This window comes from Haemaphysalis longicornis, unplaced genomic scaffold (assembly GCF_048455015.1).
Source record: "Haemaphysalis longicornis isolate Haplotype H1 unplaced genomic scaffold, Haemaphysalis longicornis Haplotype H1 scaffold_8, whole genome shotgun sequence".
In the NCBI taxonomy this organism is placed as follows: domain Eukaryota; kingdom Metazoa; phylum Arthropoda; class Arachnida; order Ixodida; family Ixodidae; genus Haemaphysalis; species Haemaphysalis longicornis.
In genome coordinates this window covers 111,324,274-111,330,280 of record NW_027526445.1, presented here as the reverse complement: position 1 = coordinate 111,330,280, position 6,007 = coordinate 111,324,274, and the positions used below count along the sequence as shown (strand labels likewise).

At 46.0% G+C, this 6,007-nt stretch overlaps 1 long non-coding RNA gene across 1 annotated transcript; it reads right to left on the bottom strand.

Annotated features, from left to right (window-relative positions):
- Positions 1-3,079: 3,079 nt before the first annotated feature.
- LOC144148679 (uncharacterized) lies at positions 3,080-6,007 on the bottom strand. Its single transcript, XR_013318024.1, has 2 exons — positions 5,875-6,007; positions 3,080-4,474 (listed from the first exon to the last, which is right to left on the bottom strand). It is a non-coding gene; the product is annotated as an uncharacterized LOC144148679 (long non-coding RNA).

Genomic DNA, 6,007 nt, shown 5'->3' with positions numbered 1-6,007 from the left:
AATTAATCGACATTGGCAACAGTGTGAGTGGTAGCACGCATGATTACTGATATCAAACTGCGCCTTGATGGCTTCAGTGAAGAGGCTGTGGTCAATAGCCCTGTACAGAAGACATATATCAAACTCCTCGAGTACTTCAGAAGCTGTACAATCCAACTATTACTTAGCCCTTGGTTGGGATATATTTTCGATATTGTTCCCCTAAATTGTTACTACCAGCCATGCAAATTACGCAGCATTCATGACCGATTGTAAAACGTGTACGTTTGAGCTGGTGTCTTTCTTATCAACGTATCACCCTTGCAAGAACGATTCACACCTTCCGTTGCTGTTAACAAAATGTCAATGTTTTTCTTAGTGGCACTGTTCCTGATAAAGAATTAATGCAATGAAGTTAATGTTAACTAAATATCAAAGTACAATATAGTGCTTGGGAAAGTGCCAAAATGTACCAGCTCATGCAGCTGTAATATTTAGCAAGGGTAGGACAGTTTGTAAATGTAGTCATGGGTAATAGGCTGCCTTTCTTGTAAGCCTTCACTGCATCACGGAATCGTGTTTTGAGGTATGTATATAGTGAATGAGCACCCAACTCAATTGTATACCCTTCTGTGTGTTGTAGAACGAGCTTTCAATGAGGGTGTTTGCTTTCCGGAACGTGTATAATTGTCACAAGCGCGTGAACACAAGCGCGTATTGTCACAAGCGCGAATTGTCACAAGCGCGTATTCCCAAGCCATATTCCGTAGGGGCCCAGGCCGACCACGCCCACTAAGCAGCGACGCAGCCAATGAGGTTAAAAAATTGCCATTTTTTAACCTCCTTGGACGCAGCACCGTGACATCACTTCCTCTATGTGCGCGACTTCATGCGAAGTAGATTTTTTTCTTTTTTCCCCCTCCCCTCGTTTCGGCTGCTTTGCGGGCGGCCGATGGTTTCGCTCCGTGGGCGGGGCTGGCCTGCGGCACTGGGAAAGCTGATGCACATGTGGTAGAAGTTAATCTTTTGAACCTGAGCCCCTATCTCTCCACGCTCTTCTTGCGCGCTGCAAGTTGATGCTTACCTCCGATTGTGTGCCTAGATAAGTGCTCGGCTCGGTGCTCGAAGTGCTCGCGCACTGATGAACGCTTTCACGCGGATGTGACAATTATACACGTTCCGGAAAGCAAACACCCTCATTGAAAGCTCGTTCTACAACACACAGAAGGCTATACAATTGAGTTGGGTGCTCGTTCACTATATACATACCTCAAAACACGATTCCGTGCTGCAGTGAAGGCTTACAAGAAAGGCAGCCTATTACCCATGACTACATTTACAAACTGTCCTACCCTTGCTAAATATTACAGCTGCATGAGCTGGTACATTTTGGCACTTTCCCAAGCCCTATTACTTTGATATTTCGTTAACATTAACTTCATTGCGTTAATTCTTTATCAGGAACAGTGCCACTAAGAAAAACATTGACATTTTGTTAACAGCAATGGAAGGTGTGAATCGTTCTTGCAAGGGTGATACATTGATAAGAAATACACCAGCTCAAACGTACACGTTTTACAATCGGTCATGAATGCTGCGTAATTTGCACGGCTGGTAGTAACAATTTAGGGGAACAATATCGAAAATATATCCCAACCAAGGGCTAAGTAATAGTTGGATTGTACAGCTTCTGAAGTACTCGAGGAGTTTGATATATGTCTTCTGTACAGGGCTATTGACCACAGCCTCTTCCCTGAAGCCATCAAGGCGCAGTTTGATATCAGTAATCATGCGTGCTACCACTGACACTGTTGTCAATGTCGATTAGTTATTTTTAACCATTTGTGCTTCATGCACACACATATTTTGCTGCATAAGATACGTTATTTATAAATAGACAGCTCCAGCAGGATCCGAATGGCGCAGATGCCCCTCCCCCCCTGTAGTCGGGAAGGCACACGAAATCGTTACTACTTAATTTGGCTCTGTCCATTACTCGACCGTAATCGCCACCAGCTTTTAACTCTAGGTCCCGCCCCTGCGACTGAACAGGAACATGTTAGTCGGGTCCATGACGATGCCACTGCACTAGAAGCAATTACCGAGTACGCCCTTGAAAACGGACTCCACAAATTGGTGTAGCAGCCTGGCCGACTTCTCCGTTCGGTCTACAATGTGAACTGTCGGCAGCGTGCACTGTTTTCAGTGTAAACCGCATTGTCTACAGTGTGAACTGTACATTTAAGTGTGAACTGTGCGTTTTGCTGCCACTGACTGCATGACTTTAACGTGTTCATTTTGCGATTAGGACCCCAAGACAGCAACTGTGTTCATTGTGCGAGTTGTGACCTTCCCCTTTTCCCCTCATCCTTGCTCCCCCAGTGCCCCATGGCCTCTCATTTATTAAAGCGTTTCACTCACTCAGATACGTATATTATTTTCGCTGGGACTAAGGAGTAGTTGCGCGCGAGCTTGAAGTCACGGTAGTCGCAGCAGAGATAAAACTAAGTAAAAAAATTACGCCCACCTCCCCTCGCGGGAACCGTGGTGTGATGCGACGCTGAAGGGGGTTTCATTGGCGTCGCATCAAGCAATCGTCGGGTACGGCAAGAGAGCAAATGCATCGCAAGCCCGGACGACCGTAGACTGAGAGACCGGCCGGAGCGCGGCACTCCGCTTCTATGCGCAGCGCCATAGAGAAAGAAATACTGGTAAGAGTGGACACTCCCATAGAGCCCTGCGGCCGAATGACTGTACTGTAGTGTAGCGCACCGAGCGGACGGAGAGCCAAACTACTAACCATACTTTCGTTCACTTTCGGTTTCGGTTTCGCGGACACCGATTTTGGCGGGTAGTTTGAAGGACTGGAAAGCGCTGCTCACGGCGACGGGCATCGGTACAGTATTCGGACGCTTTCATGCAATAATTAGTGTTTATTTGAATATATCATTCTCAGGCTTAATGCCCGTATGCTTTTACAAAAAAAAAAAAAAACCTTTTTCTGAAAACGTGAAATTGCAATTTACAGTACCACTCCCACTTGGTTAAGAATTATGTCGCGTGTTCAAATGTTGCCGAGACACATAAAAGAGACGCACCATAAATGAAGAAATATTTATTGCATGGCACTAAACGGAACAAGTTCAAATTGTCATCCTTCTTTGCAACACACATATAATAATAAACAGTGAGTAATACACAACAGAGACAATACACAGTAGTGACAGGAAAATACGTTTCCAGGAATGAAAAAAAATGCACAAGTAAAGGTATCACAACCACACAAAGGATTTTTTCTCCACGGTAATTGAAAATGCAGAAAACCCAGAAACTCAGCCATCCACAGGTTTACTTGTATCTACGACACCCTCAGACTCTGTGCGCTGTTGCAGTCATACAAAAATATCAACCATAACATAATCTAGACACTCGGATACTTGCAACTGTTTACAACCACTATCTCCGCAGATAATTTTCTTAGTCTGGCAATTTCTCCAGTTAGGATGTGAAAGAAGGGAAAAACTTTGGCTTTGATGGCCTTGCTTATTTGATGAACGCTAATGAGATCTATTGCCTCGGGGCAACTCCAAATCAGTAGCAGGAATTGAACAGAAATCCCATTTATGTGGAGATGCACACGCAAAAGGTTAAGAGGAAAAAAATCAACTTCCTATTGGTTCCTTGCAAGGGTGCATTTTCCCAAGAAGCCGGGTTACCTTCCGAAAGCGTTGCCTTCCCAGTAAAGGCAAAGGGCCAGGCGGGGATATTTTAGGTACGTGCACGTAGTCAACCGACAGGTTCCAGGCTCGATTAAGGCACACAAATTTATGCCTTCCGCTGTCAATACGAACAGTCTAATATAAAAAACAGGAAAGCAGTATATGCTTCTCGTGTATGAGACAATGGTGGCACATTACAGAATCCCATAAGCATTTGACAACGTAGGTCCCAACATGGTTCTCTGCATCTAGGCCAGTCCGACAACAGGCAGCACGTATGGTGACAAACGACATTTAGCATGACCTCTTACCCTGGCAGTCTTCATAATGTAAAAGGGTTTTTGTGAATGTACTGTTTTCACAATATTACAACTAGCAGCAACAATAACTTGCGAGTGGAGTTTGGATACTGCATATGCTGTTAGTGGTTTTAATGATATGAGGCATGCCAGTGATAAAAAACCGTTTGTTCCTTGAGTCAACGATAGTCTTTTCAGTGGTCACGCCTTATTGAGTGCCGAGACTTGCGTTAGATTTTAGGTGCTATTGGCAAGGTTCAGTAGATGGAATACAGTTGCGGCATCCATCAGAAGCATCAATAAGGTAGCAAGAAGCATTGCAGGCAGTCATCAATACAACTGAATAACTCTGGGAGAACAGTTGGCACGGCCACTTTTGTGAGTCCTGTGAGGGCAGGATCCATGAAGTGCTTGAACCATGTTTGGTATGACGAATGCAGCTGGCTGGTTGGCTCTGTCTTGAGGGCACCTGTAGACCTGCACAGGTGATAGGTGATATAGTAGACAAACTGCTTGCAATGACAGATGATATGCGAATAGTCTGTAAATTTCACTGCAACTAGTATTCAAGTATTGCCTCCAGTGCATGCCACCTATTTAAAACACAAGTTCTCTTATTCTATTCAGCAATCATGCGGTCAAGCTATTAGCAACACTTAAAATATGGGTCTTTGTAATTTCGCAACACTGGTTGCAATGCAATGCAATTCACCTATTGTTTGGGTTAACAAGAATGATAACGCTGCTCACATAGCCTGAATCCCTTTGTCTTTTTTTGTAAAATCAGGACGAAGAGCGAGAGCGAGCTGAACGTTAAACAAACCTGTTGCCCCACGGGCTCGCGAAAGAAACGCATCCCGAGAACGGGCACCTGGCGAAAGTATATTTGGGCGCTGTGTGGGCACCATGGCAAGCAGCAGTGAGCGTCGTACTGAGTACTACTGACCGCTAAAGGCCATGCCTTAAAAAGATATGACAAGAAACACACAGTTCCGACTGAATAGGTGAAATCTGCGCAATACGTGTTTAATGAAACTAGCCAAAATATGACCTGAAAAAAGAGAGCAAACGCTTGAAGAAACGGCAAGTGTGGAACAGTTGTATGCAATGCCTGCGATACCGGAATTGATATACGATGTAGAACGAAGACCAAATTTGAAGGTTTCAATGCACTGCGCGCTCACCCCGCCTCGAGCAAAGCTGTTATCTGCCGACGAAAGACGCGTTTTTACCGTACCTGCCGCGCCAAAGCGAAGCGACGAGCGCGCGTTATCGGCGTCGGCGAGCGGGTTCGCTTTGTACGCAGGCAGCTTGGTATGCACCCATGTGTAAAACTTACGATGAGTGTACGGCTGCTGGTTATGCCCAGATAAGCCAAATTAATGTAGATACGGCTACTTCGCCGTGTACGTTAGCCCGGACGGCTTTGCAGCGCATCACGGCCATAACAGCAGTAACAGTTGGCCAAGCTAGCAATGGCTAGCTAGTATAATACAACGCAGCCTGCGGCTCACGTAATTCAGTGCAGCGACAGCGCACAACGCCTGCTTCGCCTACGGACCGCCGGCCGGCCGGCCACTTCCGCAACTCACAGCCGTCGTTTGCGGCGGCACGTAAACGCTACGTGCGACGACGGGCGCGTACCGCTGGCATCCCTCAGCGCTAGATAAAACGGCACAACCAGCCTAAAATACCATTACGTCCAGCTAAAAAATGGTGTCTTACGCCTTTCCGGGGCGTTTCCAAAGCGCTTATCTTAAAGACGCAGCACTAGCTATGCCTGATTCCCTGAGGTTACGCAGTGCTCGCAGCGTTTGCAGTACAAGGAAACGTAAATATGATACGCCACACCAGCACTTTAAAAAAGAAAGTCTCACCTTTCGTTCAGGATGCAAAACCGATGTCGCAAATAAAGCGCTAGGCGTTTCCTTCTCAACAACAGAGGTTAGCACGAGGCTGCAGAAACGCACGTGCAAACGCTGCCGAAAGACCCAAATGGCGGCTTGCGCT